Here is a 22,430-nt window from a genome sequence, read left to right as displayed (position 1 = left end):
GGGGTTTGATGGTGGAAGCTGCTGGTAGTGAATCTGCTGGTGTTGAAGCCACTGGGGTCTGATGGTGGAAGCTGCTGGGGTTTGGTGGTGGAAGCTGCTGGTAGTGAATCTGCTGGTGTTGAAGCCACTGGGGTCTGATGGTGGAAGCTGCTGGGGTTTGGTGGTGGAAGCTGCTGGTAGTGAATCTGCTGGTGTTGAAGCCACTGGGGTCTGATGGTGGAAGCTGCTGGTAGTGAATCTGCTGGTTTTTGAAGCTGCTGGGGTATGGTGGTGAAGCTGCTGGTGGTGAAGCTGCGGGTAGTGAAGCTGCTGGTGTTGAAGCCACTGGGGTCTGATGGTGGATGCTACTGGGGTTTGGTGGTGGAAGCTGCTGGTAGTGAATCTGCTGGTGTTGAAGCCACTGGGGTCTGATGGTGGAAGCTGCTGGGGTTTGGTGGTGGAAGCTGCTGGTAGTGAATCTGCTGGTGTTGAAGCCACTGGGGTCTGATGGTGGAAGCTGCTGGTAGTGAATCTGCTGGTTTTGGAAGCTGCTGGGGTATGGTGGTGAAGCTGCTGGTGTTGGAAGCTGCTGGGGTATGGTGTCGAAGCCACTGGGGTCTTGTGTTTAAGCTGTCATTTGGCTGCATGTGTGTAAAAAATGTTGTCAGATGTGGGATTTGAACCCACGCCTCCACAGGGAGACCAGAAACCTCAGTGAAGATGAAGGAAATAGTCAGTCCTTGAGTCTGGCGCCTTAGACCACTCGGCCATCCTGACGCTGCTTCTGGCAGTTCACAAAGTTATCAAGGACAGAAGATGACAATCTTGGTTTCTGAAGACAATTTGAAATGTTGTTTAACCATGATAGTTGTCCTATTATTAAATAGAGGACATGTTTAGATAGATAGATAGATAGATAGATAGATAGATAGATAGATAGATAGATAGATAGATAGATAGATAGATAGATAGATAGATAGATAGATAGATAGATAGATAGATAGATAGATAGATAGATAGATAGATAGATAGAGATAATGCTTCAGGTAATTATTACGTTGAAAGGTAGTAATCCCCTGTTGCAAGGGGAGCTGCTTGAATCTGGTGTTGAGGCTGCTGTGGCCTGGTGTTGAAGCCACTGGGGTCTGATGGTGGAAGCTGCTGGGGTTTGGTGGTGGAAGCTGCTGGTAGTGAATCTGCTGGTGTTGAAGCCACTGGGGTCTGATGGTGGAAGCTGCTGGGGTTTGGTGGTGGAAGCTGCTGGTAGTAAATCAGCTGGTTTTGGAAGCTGCTGGGGTATGGTGGTGAAGCTGCTGGGGTATGGTGGTGAAGCTGCTGGTGGTGAAGCTGCTGGTAGTGAATCTGCTGGTGTTGGAAGCTGCTGGGGTATGGTGGTGAAGCTGCTGGTGGTGAAGCTGCTGGTGTTGGAAGCTGCTGGGGTATGGTGTCGAAGCCACTGGGGTCTGGTGTTTAAGCTTTCATTTGGCTGCATGTGTGTAAAAAATGTTGTCAGAAGTGGGATTTGAACCCACGCCTCCACAGGGAGACCAGAAAACTCAGTGAAGATGAAGGAAATAGTCAGTCCTTGAGTCTGGCGCCTTAGACCACTCGGCCATCCTGACGCTGCTTCTGACAGTTCACAAAGTTATCAAGGACAGAAGATGACAATCTTGGTTTCTGAAGACAATTTGAAATGTTGTTTAACCATGATAGTTGTCCTATTATTAAATAGAGGACACGTTTAGATAGATAGATAGATAGATAGATAGATAGATAGATAGATAGATAGATAGATAGATAGATAGATAGATAGATAGATAGATAGATAGATAGATAGATAGATAGATAGATAGATAGATAGATAGATAGATAGATAGATAGATAGATAGATAGATAGATAGATAGATAGATAGATAATGCTTCAGGTAATTATTACGTTGAAAGGTAGTAATCCCCTGTTGCAAGGGGAGCTGCTTGAATCTGGTGTTGAGGCTGCTGTGGCCTGGTGTTGAAGCTGTTAGGGCCTGGTGGTGAAGCTTTTGATGGTGAAGCTGCGGGTAGTGAAGCTGCTGGTGTTGAAGCCATTGGTGTCTGATGGTGGAAGCTGCTGGGGTTTGGTGGTGGAAGCTGCTGGTAGTGAATCTGCTGGTGTTGAAGCCACTGGGGTCTGATGGTGGAAGCTGCTGGGGTTTGGTGGTGGAAGCTGCTCGTAGTGAATCTGCTGGTGTTGGAAGCTGCTGGGGTATGGTGGTGAAGCTGCTGGTGGTGAAGCTGCTGGTAGTGAATCTGCTGGTGTTGGAAGCTGCTGGGGTATGGTGTCGAAGCCACTGGGGTCTGGTGTTTAAGCTGTCATTTGGCTGCATGTGTGTAAAAAATGTTGTCAGAAGTGGGATTTGAACCCACGCCTCCACAGGGAGACCAGAAACCTCAGTGAAGATGAAGGAAATAGTCGGTCCTTGAGTCTGGCGCCTTAGACCACTCGGCCATCCTGACGCTGCTTCTGGCAGTTCACAAAGTTATCAAGGACAGAAGATGACAATCTTGGTTTCTGAAGACAATTTGAAATGTTGTTTAACCATGATAGTTGTCCTATTATTAAATAGAGGACAAGTTTAGATAGATAGATAGATAGATAGATAGATAGATAGATAGATAGATAGATAGATAGATAGATAGATAGATAGATAGATAGATAGATAGATAGATAGATAGATAGATAGATAGATAGATAGATAGATAGATAGATAGATAGATAGATAGATAGATAATGCTTCAGGTATTTATTACATTTTAAGGTAGTAGTCCCCTGTTGCAAGGGGAGCTGCATGAATCTGATGTTGAGGCTGCTGTGGCCTGGTGTTGAAGCTGTAAGGGCCTGGAGGTGAAGCTTCTGATGGTGAAGCTGCGGGTAGTGAATCTGCTGGTGTTGAAGCCAATGGGGTCTGATGGTGGAAGCTGCTGGGGTTTGGTGGTGGAAGCTGCTGGTAGTGAATCTGCTGTTGTTGAAGCCACTGGGGTCTGATGGTGGAAGCTGCTGGGGTTTGGTGGTGGAAGCTGCTGGTAGTGAATCTGCTGGTGTTGAAGCCACTGGGGTCTGATGGTGGAAGCTGCTGGTAGTGAATCTGCTGGTTTTTGAAGCTGCTGGGGTATGGTGGTGAAGCTGCTGGTGGTGAAGCTGCGGGTAGTGAAGCTGCTGGTGTTGAAGCCACTGGGGTCTGATGGTGGATGCTGCTGGGGTTTGGTGGTGGAAGCTGCTGGTAGTGAATCTGCTGGTGTTGAAGCCACTGGGGTCTGATGGTGGAAGCTGCTGGGGTTTGGTGGTGGAAGCTGCTGGTAGTGAATCTGCTGGTGTTGAAGCCACTGGGGTCTGATGGTGGAAGCTGCTGGTAGTGAATCTGCTGGTTTTGGAAGCTGCTGGGGTATGGTGGTGAAGCTGCTGGTGGTGAAGCTGCTGGTAGTGAATCTGCTGGTGTTGGAAGCTGCTGGGGTATGGTGTCGAAGCCACTGGGGTCTGGTGTTTAAGCTGTCATTTGGCTGCATGTGTGTAAAAAATGTTGTCAGAAGTGGGATTTGAACCCACGCCTCCACAGGGAGACCAGAAACCTCAGTGAAGATGAAGGAAATAGTCAGTCCTTGAGTCTGGCGCCTTAGACCACTCGGCCATCCTGACGCTGCTTCTGGCAGTTCACAAAGTTATCAAGGACAGAAGATGACAATCTTGGTTTCTGAAGACAATTTGAAATGTTGTTTAACCATGATAGTTGTCCTATTATTAAATAGAGGACATGTTTAGATAGATAGATAGATAGATAGATAGATAGATAGATAGATAGATAGATAGATAGATAGATAGATAGATAGATAGATAGATAGATAGATAGATAGATAGATAGATAGATAGATAGATAGATAGATAGATAGATAGATAGATAGATAGATAGATAGATAGATAGATAATGCTTCAGGTATTTATTACGTTTTAAGGTAGTAGTCCCCTGTTGCAAGGGGAGCTGCATGAATCTGATGTTGAGGCTGCTGTGGCCTGGTGTTGAAGCTGTTAGGGCCTGGAGGTGAAGCTTCTGATGGTGAAGCTGCGGGTAGTGAAGCTGCTGGTGTTGAAGCCACTGGGGTCTGATGGTGGAAGCTGCTGGGGTTTGGTGGTGGAAGCTGCTGGTAGTGAATCTGCTGTTGTTGAAGCCACTGGGGTCTGATGGTGGAAGCTGCTGGGGTTTGGTGGTGGAAGCTGCTGGTAGTGAATCTGCTGGTGTTGAAGCCACTGGGGTCTGATGGTGGAAGCTGCTGGTAGTGAATCTGCTGGTTTTTGAAGCTGCTGGGGTATGGTGGTGAAGCTGCTGGTGGTGAAGCTGCGGGTAGTGAAGCTGCTGGTGTTGAAGCCACTGGGGTCTGATGGTGGATGCTGCTGGGGTTTGGTGGTGGAAGCTGCTGGTAGTGAATCTGCTGGTGTTGAAGCCACTGGGGTCTGATGGTGGAAGCTGCTGGGGTTTGGTGGTGGAAGCTGCTGGTAGTGAATCTGCTGGTGTTGAAGCCACTGGGGTCTGATGGTGGAAGCTGCTGGTAGTGAATCTGCTGGTGTTGGAAGCTGCTGGGGTATGGTGGTGAAGCTGCTGGTGGTGAAGCTGCTGGTAGTGAATCTGCTGGTGTTGGAAGCTGCTGGGGTATGGTGTCGAAGCCACTGGGGTCTGGTGTTTAAGCTTTCATTTGGCTGCATGTGTGTAAAAAATGTTGTCAGAAGTGGGATTTGAACCCACGCCTCCACAGGGAGACCAGAAAACTCAGTGAAGATGAAGGAAATAGTCAGTCCTTGAGTCTGGCGCCTTAGACCACTCGGCCATCCTGACGCTGCTTCTGGCAGTTCACAAAGTTATCAAGGACAGAAGATGACAATCTCGGTTTCTGAAGACAATTTGAAATGTTGTTTAACCATGATAGTTGTCCTATTATTAAATAGAGGACACGTTTAGATAGATAGATAGATAGATAGATAGATAGATAGATAGATAGATAGATAGATAGATAGATAGATAGATAGATAGATAGATAGATAGATAGATAGATAGATAGATAGATAGATAGATAGATGGATAATGCTTCAGGTATTTATTACGTTTTAAGGTAGTAGTCCCCTGTTGCAAGGGGAGCTGCATGAATCTGATGTTGAGGCTGCTGTGGCCTGGTGTTGAAGCTGTTAGGGCCTGGAGGTGAAGCTTCTGATGGTGAAGCTGCGGGTAGTGAAGCTGCTGGTGTTGAAGCCACTGGGGTCTGATGGTGGAAGCTGCTGGGGTTTGATGGTGGAAGCTGCTGGTAGTGAATCTGCTGGTGTTGAAGCCACTGGGGTCTGATGGTGGAAGCTGCTGGGGTTTGGTGGTGGAAGCTGCTGGTAGTGAATCTGCTGGTGTTGGAAGCTGCTGGGGTATGGTGGTGAAGCTGCTGGTGGTGAAGCTGCTGGTAGTGAATCTGCTGGTGTTGGAAGCTGCTGGGGTATGGTGTCGAAGCCACTGGGGTCTGGTGTTTAAGCTGTCATTTGGCTGCATGTGTGTAAAAAATGTTGTCAGAAGTGGGATTTGAACCCACGCCTCCACAGGGAGACCAGAAACCTCAGTGAAGATGAAGGAAATAGTCAGTCCTTGAGTCTGGCGCCTTAGACCACTCGGCCATCCTGACGCTGCTTCTGGCAGTTCACAAAGTTATCAAGGACAGAAGATGACAATCTTGGTTTCTGAAGACAATTTGAAATGTTGTTTAACCATGATAGTTGTCCTATTATTAAATAGAGGACACGTTTAGATAGATAGATAGATAGATAGATAGATAGATAGATAGATAGATAGATAGATAGATAGATAGATAGATAGATAGATAGATAGATAGATAGATAGATAGATAGATAGATAGATAGATAGATAGATAGATAGATAGATAGATAGATAGATAGATAGATAGATAGATAGATAGATAGATAGATGGATAATGCTTCAGGTATTTATTACGTTTTAAGGTAGTAGTCCCCTGTTGCAAGGGGAGCTGCATGAATCTGATGTTGAGGCTGCTGTGGCCTGGTGTTGAAGCTGTTAGGATCTGGAGGTGAAGCTTCTGATGGTGAAGCTGCGGGTAGTGAAGCTGCTGGTGTTGAAGCCACTGGGGTCTGATGGTGGAAGCTGCTGGGGTTTGATGGTGGAAGCTGCTGGTAGTGAATCTGCTGGTGTTGAAGCCACTGGGGTCTGATGGTGGAAGCTGCTGGGGTTTGGTGGTGGAAGCTGCTGGTAGTGAATCTGCTGGTGTTGAAGCCACTGGGGTCTGATGGTGGAAGCTGCTGGTAGTGAATCTGCTGGTTTTGGAAGCTGCTGGGGTATGGTGGTGAAGCTGCTGGTGGTGAAGCTGCGGGTAGTGAAGCTGCTGGTGTTGAAGCCACTGGGGTCTGATGGTGGATGCTGCTGGGGTTTGGTGGTGGAAGCTGCTGGTAGTGAATCTGCTGGTGTTGAAGCCAATGGGGTCTGATGGTGGAAGCTGCTGGGGTTTGGTGGTGGAAGCTGCTGGTAGTGAATCTGCTGGTGTTGAAGCCACTGGGGTCTGATGGTGGAAGCTGCTGGTAGTGAATCTGCTGGTTTTGGAAGCTGCTGGGGTATGGTGGTGAAGCTGCTGGTGGTGAAGCTGCTGGTAGTGAATCTGCTGGTGTTGGAAGCTGCTGGGGTATGGTGTCGAAGCCACTGGGGTCTGGTGTTTAAGCTGTCATTTGGCTGCATGTGTGTAAAAAATGTTGTCAGAAGTGGGATTTGAACCCACGCCTCCACAGGGAGACCAGAAACCTCAGTGAAGATGAAGGAAATAGTCGGTCCTTGAGTCTGGCGCCTTAGACCACTCGGCCATCCTGATGCTGCTTCTGGCAGTTCACAAAGTTATCAAGGACAGAAGATGACAATCTTGGTTTCTGAAGACAATTTGAAATGTTGTTTAACCATGATAGTTGTCCTATTATTAAATAGAGGACAAGTTTAGATAGATAGATAGATAGATAGATAGATAGATAGATAGATAGATAGATAGATAGATAGATAGATAGATAGATAGATAGATAGATAGATAGATAGATAGATAGATAGATAGATAGATAGATAGATAGATAGATAGATAGATAGATAGATAGATAGATAGATAGATAGATAGATAGATAGATAGATAATGCTTCAGGTATTTATTACATTTTAAGGTAGTAGTCCCCTGTTGCAAGGGGAGCTGCATGAATCTGATGTTGAGGCTGCTGTGGCCTCATGTTGAAGCTGTTAGGGCCTGGAGGTGAAGCTTCTGATGATGAAGCTGCGGGTAGTGAAGCTGCTGGTGTTGAAGCCACTGGGGTCTGATGGTGGAAGCTGCTGGGGTTTGATGGTGAAGCTGCGGGTAGTGAAGCTGCTGGTGTTGAAGCCACTGGGGTCTGATGGTGGAAGCTGCTGGGGTTTGGTGGTGGAAGCTGCTGGTAGTGAATCTGCTGGTGTTGAAGCCACTGGGGTCTGATGGTGGAAGCTGCTGGTAGTGAATCTGCTGGTTTTTGAAGCTGCTGGGGTATGGTGGTGAAGCTGCTGGTGGTGAAGCTGCGGGTAGTGAAGCTGCTGGTGTTGAAGCCACTGGGGTCTGATGGTGGATGCTGCTGGGGTTTGGTGGTGGAAGCTGCTGGTAGTGAATCTGCTGGTGTTGAAGCCACTGGGGTCTGATGGTGGAAGCTGCTGGGGTTTGGTGGTGGAAGCTGCTGGTAGTGAATCTGCTGGTGTTGAAGCCACTGGGGTCTGATGGTGGAAGCTGCTGGTAGTGAATCTGCTGGTTTTGGAAGCTGCTGGGGTATGGTGGTGAAGCTGCTGGTGGTGAAGCTGCTGGTAGAGAATCTGCTGGTGTTGGAAGCTGCTGGGGTATGGTGTCGAAGCCACTGGGGTCTGGTGTTTAAGCTGTCATTTGGCTGCATGTGTGTAAAAAATGTTGTCAGAAGTGGGATTTGAACCCACGCCTCCACAGGGAGACCAGAAACCTCAGTGAAGATGAAGGAAATAGTCAGTCCTTGAGTCTGGCGCCTTAGACCACTCGGCCATCCTGACGCTGCTTCTGGCAGTTCACAAAGTTATCAAGGACAGAAGATGACAATCTTGGTTTCTGAAGACAATTTGAAATGTTGTTTAACCATGATAGTTGTCCTATTATTAAATAGAGGACACGTTTAGATAGATAGATAGATAGATAGATAGATAGATAGATAGATAGATAGATAGATAGATAGATAGATAGATAGATAGATAGATAGATAGATAGATAGATAGATAGATAGATAGATAGATAGATAGATAGATAGATAGATAGATAGATAGATAGATAGATAGATAGATAGATAGATAGATAGATAGATAGATAGATAGATAGATAATGCTTCAGGTAATTATTACGTTGAAAGGTAGTAATCCCCTGTTGCAAGGGGAGCTGCTTGAATCTGGTGTTGAGGCTGCTGTGGCCTGGTGTTGAAGCTGTTAGGGCCTGGTGGTGAAGCTTTTGATGGTGAAGCTGCGGGTAGTGAAGCTGCTGGTGTTGAAGCCACTGGGGTCTGATGGTGGAAGCTGCTGGGGTTTGGTGGTGGAAGCTGCTCGTAGTGAATCTGCTGGTGTTGGAAGCTGCTGGGGTATGGTGGTGAAGCTGCTGGTGGTGAAGCTGCTGGTAGTGAATCTGCTGGTGTTGGAAGCTGCTGGGGTATGGTGTCGAAGCCACTGGGGTCTGGTGTTTAAGCTGTCATTTGGCTGCATGTGTGTAAAAAATGTTGTCAGAAGTGGGATTTGAACCCACGCCTCCACAGGGAGACCAGAAACCTCAGTGAAGATGAAGGAAATAGTCAGTCCTTGAGTCTGGCGCCTTAGACCACTCGGCCATCCTGACGCTGCTTCTGGCAGTTCACAAAGTTATCAAGGACAGAAGATGACAATCTTGGTTTCTGAAGACAATTTGAAATGTTGTTTAACCATGATAGTTGTCCTATTATTAAATAGAGGACACGTTTAGATAGATAGATAGATAGATAGATAGATAGATAGATAGATAGATAGATAGATAGATAGATAGATAGATAGATAGATAGATAGATAGATAGATAGATAGATAGATAGATAGATAGATAGATAGATAGATAGATAGATAGATAGATAGATAGATAGATAGATAGATAGATAATGCTTCAGGTAATTATTACGTTGAAAGGTAGTAATCCCCTGTTGCAAGGGGAGCTGCTTGAATCTGGTGTTGAGGCTGCTGTGGCCTGGTGTTGAAGCTGTTAGGGCCTGGTGGTGAAGCTTCTGATGGTGAAGCTGCGGGCAGTGAAGCTGCTGGTGTTGAAGCCATTGGTGTCTGATGGTGGAAGCTGCTGGGGTTTGGTGGTGGAAGCTGCTGGTAGTGAATCTGCTGGTGTTGAAGCCACTGGGGTCTGATGGTGGAAGCTGCTGGGGTTTGGTGGTGGAAGCTGCTGGTAGTGAATCTGCTGGTGTTGAAGCCACTGGGGTCTGATGGTGGAAGCTGCTGGGGTTTGGTGGTGGAAGCTGCTGGTAGTAAATCAGCTGGTTTTGGAAGCTGCTGGGGTATGGTGGTGAAGCTGCTGGTGGTGAAGCTGCTGGTAGTGAATCTGCTGGTGTTGGACGCTGCTGGGGTATGGTGTCGAAGCCACTGGGGTCTGGTGTTTAAGCTTTCATTTGGCTGCATGTGTGTAAAAAATGTTGTCAGAAGTGGGATTTGAACCCACGCCTCCACAGGGAGACCAGAAACCTCAGTGAAGATGAAGGAAATAGTCGGTCCTTGAGTCTGGCGCCTTAGACCACTCGGCCATCCTGACGCTGCTTCTGGCAGTTCACAAAGTTATCAAGGACAGAAGATGACAATCTTGGTTTCTGAAGACAATTTGAAATGTTGTTTAACCATGATAGTTGTCCTATTATTAAATAGAGGACAAGTTTAGATAGATAGATAGATAGATAGATAGATAGATAGATAGATAGATAGATAGATAGATAGATAGATAGATAGATAGATAGATAGATAGATAGATAGATAGATAGATAGATAGATAGATAGATAGATAGATAGATAATGCTTCAGGTATTTATTACGTTTTAAGGTAGTAGTCCCCTGTTGCAAGGGGAGCTGCATGAATCTGATGTTGAGGCTGCTGTGGCCTGGTGTTGAAGCTGTTAGGGCCTGGAGGTGAAGCTTCTGATGGTGAAGCTGCGGGTAGTGAAGCTGCTGGTGTTGAAGCCACTGGGGTCTGATGGTGGAAGCTGCTGGGGTTTGGTGGTGGAAGCTGCTGGTAGTGAATCTGCTGTTGTTGAAGCCATTGGGGTCTGATGGTGGAAGCTGCTGGGGTTTGGTGGTGGAAGCTGCTGGTAGTGAATCTGCTGGTGTTGAAGCCACTGGGGTCTGATGGTGGAAGCTGCTGGTAGTGAATCTGCTGGTTTTTGAAGCTGCTGGGGTATGGTGGTGAAGCTGCTGGTGGTGAAGCTGCGGGTAGTGAAGCTGCTGGTATTGAAACCACTGGGGTCTGATGGTGGATGCTGCTGGGGTTTGGTGGTGGAAGCTGCTGGTAGTGAATCTGCTGGTGTTGAAGCCACTGGGGTCTGATGGTGGAAGCTGCTGGGGTTTGGTGGTGGAAGCTGCTGGTAGTGAATCTGCTGGTGTTGAAGCCACTGGGGTCTGATGGTGGAAGCTGCTGGGGTTTGGTGGTGGAAGCTGCTGATAGTAAATCAGCTGGTTTTGGAAGCTGCTGGGGTATGGTGGTGAAGCTGCTGGTGGTGAAGCTGCTGGTAGTGAATCTGCTGGTGTTGGAAGCTGCTGGGGTATGGTGGTGAAGCTGCTGGTGGTGAAGCTGCTGGTAGTGAATCTGCTGGTGTTGGAAGCTGCTGGGGTATGGTGTCGAAGCCACTGGGGTCTGGTGTTTAAGCTTTCATTTGGCTGCATGTGTGTAAAAAATGTTGTCAGAAGTGGGATTTGAACCCACGCCTCCACAGGGAGACCAGAAACCTCAGTGAAGATGAAGGAAATAGTCGGTCCTTGAGTCTGGCGCCTTAGACCACTCGGCCATCCTGACGCTGCTTCTGGCAGTTCACAAAGTTATCAAGGACAGAAGATGACAATCTTGGTTTCTGAAGACAATTTGAAATGTTGTTTAACCATGATAGTTGTCCTATTATTAAATAGAGGACAAGTTTAGATAGATAGATAGATAGATAGATAGATAGATAGATAGATAGATAGATAGATAGATAGATAGATAGATAGATAGATAGATAGATAGATAGATAGATAGATAGATAGATAGATAGATAGATAGATAGATAGATAGATAGATAGATAGATAGATAGATAGATAGATAATGCTTCAGGTATTTATTACGTTTTAAGGTAGTAGTCCCCTGTTGCAAGGGGAGCTGCATGAATCTGATGTTGAGGCTGCTGTGGCCTGGTGTTGAAGCTGTTAGGGCCTGGAGGTGAAGCTTCTGATGGTGAAGCTGCGGGTAGTGAAGCTGCTGGGGTTGAAGCCACTGGGGTCTGATGGTGGAAGCTGCTGGGGTTTGGTGGTGGAAGCTGCTGGTAGTGAATCTGCTGTTGTTGAAGCCATTGGGGTCTGATGGTGGAAGCTGCTGGGGTTTGGTGGTGGAAGCTGCTGGTAGTGAATCTGCTGGTGTTGAAGCCACTGGGGTCTGATGGTGGAAGCTGCTGGTAGTGAATCTGCTGGTTTTTGAAGCTGCTGGGGTATGGTGGTGAAGCTGCTGGTGGTGAAGCTGCGGGTAGTGAAGCTGCTGGTATTGAAACCACTGGGGTCTGATGGTGGATGCTGCTGGGGTTTGGTGGTGGAAGCTGCTGGTAGTGAATCTGCTGGTGTTGAAGCCACTGGGGTCTGATGGTGGAAGCTGCTGGGGTTTGGTGGTGGAAGCTGCTGGTAGTGAATCTGCTGGTGTTGAAGCCACTGGGGTCTGATGGTGGAAGCTGCTGGGGTTTGGTGGTGGAAGCTGCTGATAGTAAATCAGCTGGTTTTGGAAGCTGCTGGGGTATGGTGGTGAAGCTGCTGGTGGTGAAGCTGCTGGTAGTGAATCTGCTGGTGTTGGAAGCTGCTGGGGTATGGTGGTGAAGCTGCTGGTGGTGAAGCTGCTGGTAGTGAATCTGCTGGTGTTGGAAGCTGCTGGGGTATGGTGTCGAAGCCACTGGGGTCTGGTGTTTAAGCTTTCATTTGGCTGCATGTGTGTAAAAAATGTTGTCAGAAGTGGGATTTGAACCCACGCCTCCACAGGGAGACCAGAAACCTCAGTGAAGATGAAGGAAATAGTCGGTCCTTGAGTCTGGCGCCTTAGACCACTCGGCCATCCTGACGCTGCTTCTGGCAGTTCACAAAGTTATCAAGGACAGAAGATGACAATCTTGGTTTCTGAAGACAATTTGAAATGTTGTTTAACCATGATAGTTGTCCTATTATTAAATAGAGGACACGTTTAGATAGATAGATAGATAGATAGATAGATAGATAGATAGATAGATAGATAGATAGATAGATAGATAGATAGATAGATAGATAGATAGATAGATAGATAGATAGATAGATAGATAGATAGATAGATAGATAGATAGATAGATAGATAGATAGATAGATAGATAGATAGATAGATAGATAGATAGATAGATAGATAGATAGATAGATAGATAATGCTTCAGGTATTTATTACGTTTTAAGGTAGTAGTCCCCTGTTGCAAGGGGAGCTGCATGAATCTGATGTTGAGGCTGCTGTGGCCTGGTGTTGAAGCTGTTAGGGCCTGGAGGTGAAGCTTCTGATGGTGAAGCTGCGGGTAGTGAAGCTGCTGGTGTTGAAGCCACTGGGGTCTGATGGTGGAAGCTGCTGGGGTTTGGTGGTGGAAGCTGCTGGTAGTGAATCTGCTGTTGTTGAAGCCACTGGGGTCTGATGGTGGAAGCTGCTGGGGTTTGGTGGTGGAAGCTGCTGGTAGTGAATCTGCTGGTGTTGAAGCCACTGGGGTCTGATGGTGGAAGCTGCTGGTAGTGAATCTGCTGGTTTTTGAAGCTGCTGGGGTATGGTGGTGAAGCTGCTGGTGGTGAAGCTGCGGGTAGTGAAGCTGCTGGTATTGAAACCACTGGGGTCTGATGGTGGATGCTGCTGGGGTTTGGTGGTGGAAGCTGCTGGTAGTGAATCTGCTGGTGTTGAAGCCACTGGGGTCTGATGGTGGAAGCTGCTGGGGTTTGGTGGTGGAAGCTGCTGGTAGTGAATCTGCTGGTGTTGAAGCCACTGGGGTCTGATGGTGGAAGCTGCTGGTAGTGAATCTGCTGGTTTTGGAAGCTGCTGGGGTATGGTGGTGAAGCTGCTGGTGGTGAAGCTGCTGGTAGTGAATCTGCTGGTGTTGGAAGCTGCTGGGGTATGGTGTCGAAGCCACTGGGGTCTGGTGTTTAAGCTGTCATTTGGCTGCATGTGTGTAAAAAATGTTGTCAGAAGTGGGATTTGAACCCACGCCTCCACAGGGAGACCAGAAACCTCAGTGAAGATGAAGGAAATAGTCAGTCCTTGAGTCTGGTGCCTTAGACCACTCGGCCATCCTGACGCTGCTTCTGGCAGTTCACAAAGTTATCAAGGACAGAAGATGACAATCTTGGTTTCTGAAGACAATTTGAAATGTTGTTTAACCATGATAGTTGTCCTATTATTAAATAGAGGACACGTTTAGATAGATAGATAGATAGATAGATAGATAGATAGATAGATAGATAGATAGATAGATAGATAGATAGATAGATAGATAGATAGATAGATAGATAGATAGATAGATAGATAGATAGATAGATAGATAGATAGATAGATAGATAATGCTTCAGGTAATTATTACGTTGAAAGGTAGTAATCCCCTGTTGCAAGGGGAGCTGCTTGAATCTGGTGTTGAGGCTGCTGTGGCCTGGTGTTGAAGCTGTTAGGGCCTGGTGGTGAAGCTTTTGATGGTGAAGCTGCGGGTAGTGAAGCTGCTGGTGTTGAAGCCACTGGGGTCTGATGGTGGAAGCTGCTGGGGTTTGGTGGTGGAAGCTGCTCGTAGTGAATCTGCTGGTGTTGGAAGCTGCTGGGGTATGGTGGTGAAGCTGCTGGTGGTGAAGCTGCTGGTAGTGAATCTGCTGGTGTTGGAAGCTGCTGGGGTATGGTGTCGAAGCCACTGGGGTCTGGTGTTTAAGCTGTCATTTGGCTGCATGTGTGTAAAAAATGTTGTCAGAAGTGGGATTTGAACCCACGCCTCCACAGGGAGACCAGAAACCTCAGTGAAGATGAAGGAAATAGTCAGTCCTTGAGTCTGGCGCCTTAGACCACTCGGCCATCCTGACGCTGCTTCTGGCAGTTCACAAAGTTATCAAGGACAGAAGATGACAATCTTGGTTTCTGAAGACAATTTGAAATGTTGTTTAACCATGATAGTTGTCCTATTATTAAATAGAGGACACGTTTAGATAGATAGATAGATAGATAGATAGATAGATAGATAGATAGATAGATAGATAGATAGATAGATAGATAGATAGATAGATAGATAGATAGATAGATAGATAGATAGATAGATAGATAGATAGATAGATAGATAGATAGATAGATAGATAGATAGATAGATAGATAATGCTTCAGGTAATTATTACGTTGAAAGGTAGTAATCCCCTGTTGCAAGGGGAGCTGCTTGAATCTGGTGTTGAGGCTGCTGTGGCCTGGTGTTGAAGCTGTTAGGGCCTGGTGGTGAAGCTTCTGATGGTGAAGCTGCGGGCAGTGAAGCTGCTGGTGTTGAAGCCATTGGTGTCTGATGGTGGAAGCTGCTGGGGTTTGGTGGTGGAAGCTGCTGGTAGTGAATCTGCTGGTGTTGAAGCCACTGGGGTCTGATGGTGGAAGCTGCTGGGGTTTGGTGGTGGAAGCTGCTGGTAGTGAATCTGCTGGTGTTGAAGCCACTGGGGTCTGATGGTGGAAGCTGCTGGGGTTTGGTGGTGGAAGCTGCTGGTAGTAAATCAGCTGGTTTTGGAAGCTGCTGGGGTATGGTGGTGAAGCTGCTGGTGGTGAAGCTGCTGGTAGTGAATCTGCTGGTGTTGGAAGCTGCTGGGGTATGGTGGTGAAGCTGCTGGTGGTGAAGCTGCTGGTAGTGAATCTGCTGGTGTTGGAAGCTGCTGGGGTATGGTGTCGAAGCCACTGGGGTCTGGTGTTTAAGCTTTCATTTGGCTGCATGTGTGTAAAAAATGTTGTCAGAAGTGGGATTTGAACCCACGCCTCCACAGGGAGACCAGAAACCTCAGTGAAGATGAAGGAAATAGTCGGTCCTTGAGTCTGGCGCCTTAGACCACTCGGCCATCCTGACGCTGCTTCTGGCAGTTCACAAAGTTATCAAGGACAGAAGATGACAATCTTGGTTTCTGAAGACAATTTGAAATGTTGTTTAACCATGATAGTTGTCCTATTATTAAATAGAGGACAAGTTTAGATAGATAGATAGATAGATAGATAGATAGATAGATAGATAGATAGATAGATAGATAGATAGATAGATAGATAGATAGATAGATAGATAGATAGATAGATAGATAGATAGATAGATAGATAGATAGATAGATAGATAGATAGATAGATAGATAGATAGATAGATAATGCTTCAGGTATTTATTACGTTTTAAGGTAGTAGTCCCCTGTTGCAAGGGGAGCTGCATGAATCTGATGTTGAGGCTGCTGTGGCCTGGTGTTGAAGCTGTTAGGGCCTGGAGGTGAAGCTTCTGATGGTGAAGCTGCGGGTAGTGAAGCTGCTGGTGTTGAAGCCACTGGGGTCTGATGGTGGAAGCTGCTGGGGTTTGGTGGTGGAAGCTGCTGGTAGTGAATCTGCTGTTGTTGAAGCCATTGGGGTCTGATGGTGGAAGCTGCTGGGGTTTGGTGGTGGAAGCTGCTGGTAGTGAATCTGCTGGTGTTGAAGCCACTGGGGTCTGATGGTGGAAGCTGCTGGTAGTGAATCTGCTGGTTTTTGAAGCTGCTGGGGTATGGTGGTGAAGCTGCTGGTGGTGAAGCTGCGGGTAGTGAAGCTGCTGGTATTGAAACCACTGGGGTCTGATGGTGGATGCTGCTGGGGTTTGGTGGTGGAAGCTGCTGGTAGTGAATCTGCTGGTGTTGAAGCCACTGGGGTCTGATGGTGGAAGCTGCTGGGGTTTGGTGGTGGAAGCTGCTGGTAGTGAATCTGCTGGTGTTGAAGCCACTGGGGTCTGATGGTGGAAGCTGCTGGGGTTTGGTGGTGGAAGCTGCTGATAGTAAATCAGCTGGTTTTGGAAGCTGCTGGGGTATGGTGGTGAAGCTGCTGGTGGTGAAGCTGCTGGTAGTGAATCTGCTGGTGTTGGAAGCTGCTGGGGTATGGTGGTGAAGCTGCTGGTGGTGAAGCTGCTGGTAGTGAATCTGCTGGTGTTGGAAGCTGCTGGGGTATGGTGTCGAAGCCACTGGGGTCTGGTGTTTAAGCTTTCATTTGGCTGCATGTGTGTAAAAAATGTTGTCAGAAGTGGGATTTGAACCCACGCCTCCACAGGGAGACCAGAAACCTCAGTGAAGATGAAGGAAATAGTCGGTCCTTGAGTCTGGCGCCTTAGACCACTCGGCCATCCTGACGCTGCTTCTGGCAGTTCACAAAGTTATCAAGGACAGAAGATGACAATCTTGGTTTCTGAAGACAATTTGAAATGTTGTTTAACCATGATAGTTGTCCTATTATTAAATAGAGGACAAGTTTAGATAGATAGATAGATAGATAGATAGATAGATAGATAGATAGATAGATAGATAGATAGATAGATAGATAGATAGATAGATAGATAGATAGATAGATAGATAGATAGATAGATAGATAGATAGATAGATAGATAGATAGATAGATAGATAGATAGATAGATAATGCTTCAGGTATTTATTACGTTTTAAGGTAGTAGTCCCCTGTTGCAAGGGGAGCTGCATGAATCTGATGTTGAGGCTGCTGTGGCCTGGTGTTGAAGCTGTTAGGGCCTGGAGGTGAAGCTTCTGATGGTGAAGCTGCGGGTAGTGAAGCTGCTGGTGTTGAAGCCACTGGGGTCTGATGGTGGAAGCTGCTGGGGTTTGGTGGTGGAAGCTGCTGGTAGTGAATCTGCTGTTGTTGAAGCCACTGGGGTCTGATGGTGGAAGCTGCTGGGGTTTGGTGGTGGAAGCTGCTGGTAGTGAATCTGCTGGTGTTGAAGCCACTGGGGTCTGATGGTGGAAGCTGCTGGTAGTGAATCTGCTGGTTTTTTAAGCTGCTGGGGTATGGTGGTGAAGCTGCTGGTGGTGAAGCTGCGGGTAGTGAAGCTGCTGGTATTGAAACCACTGGGGTCTGATGGTGGATGCTGCTGGGGTTTGGTGGTGGAAGCTGCTGGTAGTGAATCTGCTGGTGTTGAAGCCACTGGGGTCTGATGGTGGAAGCTGCTGGGGTTTGGTGGTGGAAGCTGCTGGTAGTGAATCTGCTGGTGTTGAAGCCACTGGGGTCTGATGGTGGAAGCTGCTGGTAGTGAATCTGCTGGTGTTGGAAGCTGCTGGGGTATGGTGGTGAAGCTGCTGGTGGTGAAGCTGCTGGTAGTGAATCTGCTGGTGTTGGAAGCTGCTGGGGTATGGTGTCGAAGCCACTGGGGTCTGGTGTTTAAGCTGTCATTTGGCTGCATGTGTGTAAAAAATGTTGTCAGAAGTGGGATTTGAACCCACGCCTCCACAGGGAGACCAGAAACCTCAGTGAAGATGAAGGAAATAGTCAGTCCTTGAGTCTGGCGCCTTAGACCACTCGGCCATCCTGACGCTGCTTCTGGCAGTTCACAAAGTTATCAAGGACAGAAGATGACAATCTTGGTTTCTGAAGACAATTTGAAATGTTGTTTAACCATGATAGTTGTCCTATTATTAAATAGAGGACATGTTTAGATAGATAGATAGATAGATAGATAGATAGATAGATAGATAGATAGATAGATAGATATATAGATAGATAGATAGATAGATAGATAGATAGATAGATAGATAGATAGATAGATAGATAGATAGATAGATAGATAGATAGATAGATAGATAGATAGATAGAGATAATGCTTCAGGTAATTATTACGTTGAAAGGTAGTAATCCCCTGTTGCAAGGGGAGCTGCTTGAATCTGGTGTTGAGGCTGCTGTGGCCTGGTGTTGAAGCCACTGGGGTCTGATGGTGGAAGCTGCTGGTAGTGAATCTGCTGGTGTTGAAGCCACTGGGGTCTGATGGTGGAAGCTGCTGGGGTATGGTGGTGGAAGCTGCTGGTAGTAAATCAGCTGGTTTTGGAAGCTGCTGGGGTATGGTGGTGAAGCTGCTGGGGTATGGTGGTGAAGCTGCTGGTGGTGAAGCTGCTGGTAGTGAATCTGCTGGTGTTGGAAGCTGCTGGGGTATGGTGTCGAAGCCACTGGGGTCTGGTGTTTAAGCTTTCATTTGGCTGCATGTGTGAAAAAAATGTTGTCAGAAGTGGGATTTGAACCCACGCCTCCACAGGGAGACCAGAAAACTCAGTGAAGATGAAGGAAATAGTCAGTCCTTGAGTCTGGCGCCTTAGACCACTCGGCCATCCTGACGCTGCTTCTGGCAGTTCACAAAGTTATCAAGGACAGAAGATGACAATCTTGGTTTCTGAAGACAATTTGAAATGTTGTTTAACCATGATAGTTGTCCTATTATTAAATAGAGGACACGTTTAGATAGATAGATAGATAGATAGATAGATAGATAGATAGATAGATAGATAGATAGATAGATAGATAGATAGATAGATAGATAGATAGATAGATAGATAGATAGATAGATAGATAGATAGATAGATAGATAGATAGATAGATAGATAGATAGATAGATAGATAGATAGATAGATAGATAGATAGATAGATAATGCTTCAGGTAATTATTACGTTGAAAGGTAGTAATCCCCTGTTGCAAGGGGAGCTGCTTGAATCTGGTGTTGAGGCTGCTGTGGCCTGGTGGTGAAGCTTCTGATGGTGAAGCTGCGGGTAGTGAAGCTGCTGGTGTTGAAGCCATTGGTGTCTGATGGTGGAAGCTGCTGGGGTTTGGTGGTGGAAGCTGCTGGTAGTGAATCTGCTGGTGTTGAAGCCACTGGGGTCTGATGGTGGAAGCTGCTGGGGTTTGGTGGTGGAAGCTGCTCGTAGTGAATCTGCTGGTGTTGGAAGCTGCTGGGGTATGGTGGTGAAGCTGCTGGTGGTGAAGCTGCTGGTAGTGAATCTGCTGGTGTTGGAAGCTGCTGGGGTATGGTGTCGAAGCCACTGGGGTCTGGTGTTTAAGCTGTCATTTGGCTGCATGTGTGTAAAAAATGTTGTCAGAAGTGGGATTTGAACCCACGCCTCCACAGGGAGACCAGAAACCTCAGTGAAGATGAAGGAAATAGTCAGTCCTTGAGTCTGGCGCCTTAGACCACTCGGCCATCCTGACGCAGCTTCTGGCAGTTCACAAAGTTATCAAGGACAGAAGATGACAATCTTGGTTTCTGAAGACAATTTGAAATGTTGTTTAACCATGATAGTTGTCCTATTATTAAATAGAGGACACGTTTAGATAGATAGATAGATAGATAGATAGATAGATAGATAGATAGATAGATAGATAGATAGATAGATAGATAGATAGATAGATAGATAGATAGATAGATAGATAGATAGATAGATAGATAGATAGATAGATAGATAGATAGATAGAGATAATGCTTCAGGTAATTATTACGTTGAAAGGTAGTAATCCCCTGTTGCAAGGGGAGCTGCTTGAATCTGGTGTTGAGGCTGCTGTGGCCTGGTGTTGAAGCCACTGGGGTCTGATGGTGGAAGCTGCTGGTAGTGAATCTGCTGGTGTTGAAGCCACTGGGGTCTGATGGTGGAAGCTGCTGGGGTATGGTGGTGGAAGCTGCTGGTAGTAAATCAGCTGGTTTTGGAAGCTGCTGGGGTATGGTGGTGAAGCTGCTGGGGTATGGTGGTGAAGCTGCTGGTGGTGAAGCTGCTGGTAGTGAATCTGCTGGTGTTGGAAGCTGCTGGGGTATGGTGTCGAAGCCACTGGGGTCTGGTGTTTAAGCTTTCATTTGGCTGCATGTGTGAAAAAAATGTTGTCAGAAGTGGGATTTGAACCCACGCCTCCACAGGGAGACCAGAAAACTCAGTGAAGATGAAGGAAATAGTCAGTCCTTGAGTCTGGCGCCTTAGACCACTCGGCCATCCTGACGCTGCTTCTGGCAGTTCACAAAGTTATCAAGGACAGAAGATGACAATCTTGGTTTCTGAAGACAATTTGAAATGTTGTTTAACCATGATAGTTGTCCTATTATTAAATAGAGGACACGTTTAGATAGATAGATAGATAGATAGATAGATAGATAGATAGATAGATAGATAGATAGATAGATAGATAGATAGATAGATAGATAGATAGATAGATAGATAGATAGATAGATAGATAGATAGATAGATAGATAGATAGATAGATAGATAGATAGATAATGCTTCAGGTAATTATTACGTTGAAAGGTAGTAATCCCCTGTTGCAAGGGGAGCTGCTTGAATCTGGTGTTGAGGCTGCTGTGGCCTGGTGGTGAAGCTTCTGATGGTGAAGCTGCGGGTAGTGAAGCTGCTGGTGTTGAAGCCATTGGTGTCTGATGGTGGAAGCTGCTGGGGTTTGGTGGTGGAAGCTGCTGGTAGTGAATCTGCTGGTGTTGAAGCCACTGGGGTCTGATGGTGGAAGCTGCTGGGGTTTGGTGGTGGAAGCTGCTCGTAGTGAATCTGCTGGTGTTGGAAGCTGCTGGGGTATGGTGGTGAAGCTGCTGGTGGTGAAGCTGCTGGTAGTGAATCTGCTGGTGTTGGAAGCTGCTGGGGTATGGTGTCGAAGCCACTGGGGTCTGGTGTTTAAGCTGTCATTTGGCTGCATGTGTGTAAAAAATGTTGTCAGAAGTGGGATTTGAACCCACGCCTCCACAGGGAGACCAGAAACCTCAGTGAAGATGAAGGAAATAGTCAGTCCTTGAGTCTGGCGCCTTAGACCACTCGGCCATCCTGACGCAGCTTCTGGCAGTTCACAAAGTTATCAAGGACAGAAGATGACAATCTTGGTTTCTGAAGACAATTTGAAATGTTGTTTAACCATGATAGTTGTCCTATTATTAAATAGAGGACACGTTTAGATAGATAGATAGATAGATAGATAGATAGATAGATAGATAGATAGATAGATAGATAGATAGATAGATAGATAGATAGATAGATAGATAGATAGATAGATAGATAGATAGATAGATAGATAGATAGATAGATAGATAGATAGATAGATAGATAGATAGATAGATAATGCTTCAGGTAATTATTACGTTGAAAGGTAGTAATCCCCTGTTGCAAGGGGAGCTGCTTGAATCTGGTGTTGAGGCTGCTGTGGCCTGGTGTTGAAGCTGTTAGGGCCTGGTGGTGAAGCTTCTGATGGTGAAGCTGCGGGTAGTGAAGCTGCTGGTGTTGAAGCCATTGGTGTCTGATGGTGGAAGCTGCTGGGGTTTGGTGGTGGAAGCTGCTGGTAGTGAATCTGCTGGTGTTGAAGCCACTGGGGTCTGATGGTGGAAGCTGCTGGGGTTTGGTGGTGGAAGCTGCTCGTAGTGAATCTGCTGGTGTTGGAAGCTGCTGGGGTATGGTGGTGAAGCTGCTGGTGGTGAAGCTGCTGGTAGTGAATCTGCTGGTGTTGGAAGCTGCTGGGGTATGGTGTCGAAGCCACTGGGGTCTGGTGTTTAAGCTGTCATTTGGCTGCATGTGTGTAAAAAATGTTGTCAGAAGTGGGATTTGAACCCACGCCTCCACAGGGAGACCAGAAACCTCAGTGAAGATGAAGGAAATAGTCAGTCCTTGAGTCTGGCGCCTTAGACCACTCGGCCATCCTGACGCTGCTTCTGGCAGTTCACAAAGTTATCAAGGACAGAAGATGACAATCTTGGTTTCTGAAGACAATTTGAAATGTTGTTTAACCACGATAGTTGTCCTATTATTAAATAGAGGACACGTTTAGATAGATAGATAGATAGATAGATAGATAGATAGATAGATAGATAGATAGATAGATAGATAGATAGATAGATAGATAGATAGATAGATAGATAGATAGATAGATAGATAGATAGATAGATAGATAGATAGATAGATAGATAGATAGATAGATAGATAGATAGATAGATAGATAGATAGATAGATAGATAGATAATGCTTCAGGAAATTATTACGTTGAAAGGTAGTAATCCCCTGTTGCAAGGGGAGCTGCTTGAATCTGGTGTTGAGGCTGCTGTGGCCTGGTGTTGAAGCTGTTAGGGCCTGGTGGTGAAGCTTCTGATGGTGAAACTGCGGGTAGTGAA

General features: G+C 46.5%; 22 non-coding genes across 22 annotated transcripts; all 22 read right to left on the bottom strand.

Annotated features, from left to right (window-relative positions):
- Nucleotides 1-641: 641 nt before the first annotated feature.
- trnal-caa (transfer RNA leucine (anticodon CAA)) lies at nucleotides 642-756 on the bottom strand. Its single transcript has 2 exons — nucleotides 719-756; nucleotides 642-687 (listed from the first exon to the last, which is right to left on the bottom strand). It is a non-coding gene; the product is annotated as a tRNA-Leu (tRNA).
- A 730-nt stretch (nucleotides 757-1,486) lies between these two features.
- trnal-caa (transfer RNA leucine (anticodon CAA)) lies at nucleotides 1,487-1,601 on the bottom strand. The gene is made up of 2 exons: nucleotides 1,564-1,601; nucleotides 1,487-1,532 (listed from the first exon to the last, which is right to left on the bottom strand). It is a non-coding gene; the product is annotated as a tRNA-Leu (tRNA).
- A 756-nt stretch (nucleotides 1,602-2,357) lies between these two features.
- On the bottom strand, nucleotides 2,358-2,472 carry trnal-caa (transfer RNA leucine (anticodon CAA)). The gene is made up of 2 exons: nucleotides 2,435-2,472; nucleotides 2,358-2,403 (listed from the first exon to the last, which is right to left on the bottom strand). It is a non-coding gene; the product is annotated as a tRNA-Leu (tRNA).
- A 1,062-nt stretch (nucleotides 2,473-3,534) lies between these two features.
- trnal-caa (transfer RNA leucine (anticodon CAA)) lies at nucleotides 3,535-3,649 on the bottom strand. The gene is made up of 2 exons: nucleotides 3,612-3,649; nucleotides 3,535-3,580 (listed from the first exon to the last, which is right to left on the bottom strand). It is a non-coding gene; the product is annotated as a tRNA-Leu (tRNA).
- A 1,074-nt stretch (nucleotides 3,650-4,723) lies between these two features.
- Nucleotides 4,724-4,838, bottom strand: trnal-caa (transfer RNA leucine (anticodon CAA)). The gene is made up of 2 exons: nucleotides 4,801-4,838; nucleotides 4,724-4,769 (listed from the first exon to the last, which is right to left on the bottom strand). It is a non-coding gene; the product is annotated as a tRNA-Leu (tRNA).
- A 708-nt stretch (nucleotides 4,839-5,546) lies between these two features.
- Nucleotides 5,547-5,661, bottom strand: trnal-caa (transfer RNA leucine (anticodon CAA)). Its single transcript has 2 exons — nucleotides 5,624-5,661; nucleotides 5,547-5,592 (listed from the first exon to the last, which is right to left on the bottom strand). It is a non-coding gene; the product is annotated as a tRNA-Leu (tRNA).
- A 1,094-nt stretch (nucleotides 5,662-6,755) lies between these two features.
- On the bottom strand, nucleotides 6,756-6,870 carry trnal-caa (transfer RNA leucine (anticodon CAA)). Its single transcript has 2 exons — nucleotides 6,833-6,870; nucleotides 6,756-6,801 (listed from the first exon to the last, which is right to left on the bottom strand). It is a non-coding gene; the product is annotated as a tRNA-Leu (tRNA).
- A 1,093-nt stretch (nucleotides 6,871-7,963) lies between these two features.
- Nucleotides 7,964-8,078, bottom strand: trnal-caa (transfer RNA leucine (anticodon CAA)). The gene is made up of 2 exons: nucleotides 8,041-8,078; nucleotides 7,964-8,009 (listed from the first exon to the last, which is right to left on the bottom strand). It is a non-coding gene; the product is annotated as a tRNA-Leu (tRNA).
- Nucleotides 8,079-8,786: 708 nt separating this feature from the next.
- Nucleotides 8,787-8,901, bottom strand: trnal-caa (transfer RNA leucine (anticodon CAA)). Its single transcript has 2 exons — nucleotides 8,864-8,901; nucleotides 8,787-8,832 (listed from the first exon to the last, which is right to left on the bottom strand). It is a non-coding gene; the product is annotated as a tRNA-Leu (tRNA).
- An 828-nt stretch (nucleotides 8,902-9,729) lies between these two features.
- On the bottom strand, nucleotides 9,730-9,844 carry trnal-caa (transfer RNA leucine (anticodon CAA)). The gene is made up of 2 exons: nucleotides 9,807-9,844; nucleotides 9,730-9,775 (listed from the first exon to the last, which is right to left on the bottom strand). It is a non-coding gene; the product is annotated as a tRNA-Leu (tRNA).
- A 1,133-nt stretch (nucleotides 9,845-10,977) lies between these two features.
- trnal-caa (transfer RNA leucine (anticodon CAA)) lies at nucleotides 10,978-11,092 on the bottom strand. Its single transcript has 2 exons — nucleotides 11,055-11,092; nucleotides 10,978-11,023 (listed from the first exon to the last, which is right to left on the bottom strand). It is a non-coding gene; the product is annotated as a tRNA-Leu (tRNA).
- Nucleotides 11,093-12,257: 1,165 nt separating this feature from the next.
- On the bottom strand, nucleotides 12,258-12,372 carry trnal-caa (transfer RNA leucine (anticodon CAA)). Its single transcript has 2 exons — nucleotides 12,335-12,372; nucleotides 12,258-12,303 (listed from the first exon to the last, which is right to left on the bottom strand). It is a non-coding gene; the product is annotated as a tRNA-Leu (tRNA).
- Nucleotides 12,373-13,490: 1,118 nt separating this feature from the next.
- trnal-caa (transfer RNA leucine (anticodon CAA)) lies at nucleotides 13,491-13,605 on the bottom strand. Its single transcript has 2 exons — nucleotides 13,568-13,605; nucleotides 13,491-13,536 (listed from the first exon to the last, which is right to left on the bottom strand). It is a non-coding gene; the product is annotated as a tRNA-Leu (tRNA).
- A 648-nt stretch (nucleotides 13,606-14,253) lies between these two features.
- On the bottom strand, nucleotides 14,254-14,368 carry trnal-caa (transfer RNA leucine (anticodon CAA)). The gene is made up of 2 exons: nucleotides 14,331-14,368; nucleotides 14,254-14,299 (listed from the first exon to the last, which is right to left on the bottom strand). It is a non-coding gene; the product is annotated as a tRNA-Leu (tRNA).
- An 892-nt stretch (nucleotides 14,369-15,260) lies between these two features.
- trnal-caa (transfer RNA leucine (anticodon CAA)) lies at nucleotides 15,261-15,375 on the bottom strand. Its single transcript has 2 exons — nucleotides 15,338-15,375; nucleotides 15,261-15,306 (listed from the first exon to the last, which is right to left on the bottom strand). It is a non-coding gene; the product is annotated as a tRNA-Leu (tRNA).
- Nucleotides 15,376-16,540: 1,165 nt separating this feature from the next.
- Nucleotides 16,541-16,655, bottom strand: trnal-caa (transfer RNA leucine (anticodon CAA)). Its single transcript has 2 exons — nucleotides 16,618-16,655; nucleotides 16,541-16,586 (listed from the first exon to the last, which is right to left on the bottom strand). It is a non-coding gene; the product is annotated as a tRNA-Leu (tRNA).
- A 1,070-nt stretch (nucleotides 16,656-17,725) lies between these two features.
- trnal-caa (transfer RNA leucine (anticodon CAA)) lies at nucleotides 17,726-17,840 on the bottom strand. The gene is made up of 2 exons: nucleotides 17,803-17,840; nucleotides 17,726-17,771 (listed from the first exon to the last, which is right to left on the bottom strand). It is a non-coding gene; the product is annotated as a tRNA-Leu (tRNA).
- Nucleotides 17,841-18,518: 678 nt separating this feature from the next.
- Nucleotides 18,519-18,633, bottom strand: trnal-caa (transfer RNA leucine (anticodon CAA)). The gene is made up of 2 exons: nucleotides 18,596-18,633; nucleotides 18,519-18,564 (listed from the first exon to the last, which is right to left on the bottom strand). It is a non-coding gene; the product is annotated as a tRNA-Leu (tRNA).
- Nucleotides 18,634-19,383: 750 nt separating this feature from the next.
- On the bottom strand, nucleotides 19,384-19,498 carry trnal-caa (transfer RNA leucine (anticodon CAA)). The gene is made up of 2 exons: nucleotides 19,461-19,498; nucleotides 19,384-19,429 (listed from the first exon to the last, which is right to left on the bottom strand). It is a non-coding gene; the product is annotated as a tRNA-Leu (tRNA).
- Nucleotides 19,499-20,160: 662 nt separating this feature from the next.
- Nucleotides 20,161-20,275, bottom strand: trnal-caa (transfer RNA leucine (anticodon CAA)). Its single transcript has 2 exons — nucleotides 20,238-20,275; nucleotides 20,161-20,206 (listed from the first exon to the last, which is right to left on the bottom strand). It is a non-coding gene; the product is annotated as a tRNA-Leu (tRNA).
- Nucleotides 20,276-20,989: 714 nt separating this feature from the next.
- trnal-caa (transfer RNA leucine (anticodon CAA)) lies at nucleotides 20,990-21,104 on the bottom strand. The gene is made up of 2 exons: nucleotides 21,067-21,104; nucleotides 20,990-21,035 (listed from the first exon to the last, which is right to left on the bottom strand). It is a non-coding gene; the product is annotated as a tRNA-Leu (tRNA).
- Nucleotides 21,105-21,852: 748 nt separating this feature from the next.
- Nucleotides 21,853-21,967, bottom strand: trnal-caa (transfer RNA leucine (anticodon CAA)). The gene is made up of 2 exons: nucleotides 21,930-21,967; nucleotides 21,853-21,898 (listed from the first exon to the last, which is right to left on the bottom strand). It is a non-coding gene; the product is annotated as a tRNA-Leu (tRNA).
- Between the last annotated feature and the right edge of the window lie 463 nt (nucleotides 21,968-22,430).

Source organism: Cololabis saira, chromosome 5 (assembly GCF_033807715.1).
Source record: "Cololabis saira isolate AMF1-May2022 chromosome 5, fColSai1.1, whole genome shotgun sequence".
NCBI classification, from domain to species: Eukaryota; Metazoa; Chordata; class Actinopteri; order Beloniformes; family Belonidae; genus Cololabis; species Cololabis saira.
Note: the sequence above shows the minus strand (reverse complement) of the source record. Positions and strands in the feature narration are given on the sequence as shown.